Genomic DNA, 600 nt, shown 5'->3' on the forward strand with positions numbered 1-600 from the left:
CAGTGTTTCGTTCTGCTGTGCATGGGGTCGCTATGAGTCGGAAACGACTCGACGGCACTTAACAACAACAACAAGACTTAAAGGTCTAGGCAAAACTGCAAGTGCTTTAGTTGCCCACTTGTAAACATGTTAAAATCTGAGATTGGAGATTTAATTAAGAAACAGAATTAGATGGGAAACCATCCTCGTCGGAACTTAACACTTTGCTGAACAGATTGAAAGAGCTTTAAAACAGAGTAAAGCAAGCTAAATTAGTTGCCTTCAACTGAACCTGTCAAACAGAAAAAGATAAGACTACAAACATTTACATGGACAGTAGATATGCATCTGAAGTTGTTCATAATTTTAGTATGCTTTGGAAACAGTGGTTTGCTTATCGATGCTAAAACCCTAATCATAAATGATCAACAGATATGAAATTATTAAATGCCATGTGTTCTGGTTACCTAGTGCCACTCTGACAGAAATATACCACAAAATGGGATGGCCTTAACACACAGGAGTTTATTCTCTTACAGCGTGGACACTTTAAGTCCAAGTTCAAAGTGCCAGGCTCTAGGGGCTGTGTGAAAGGCCCTCGACTTTGGGCTTCAGCTCTGC

Source organism: Orycteropus afer, unplaced genomic scaffold (genome assembly GCF_000298275.1).
Source record: "Orycteropus afer afer isolate SDZICR_OR568_19922 unplaced genomic scaffold, OryAfe1.0 scaffold00945, whole genome shotgun sequence".
Lineage (NCBI taxonomy): Eukaryota > Metazoa > Chordata > Mammalia > Tubulidentata > Orycteropodidae > Orycteropus > Orycteropus afer.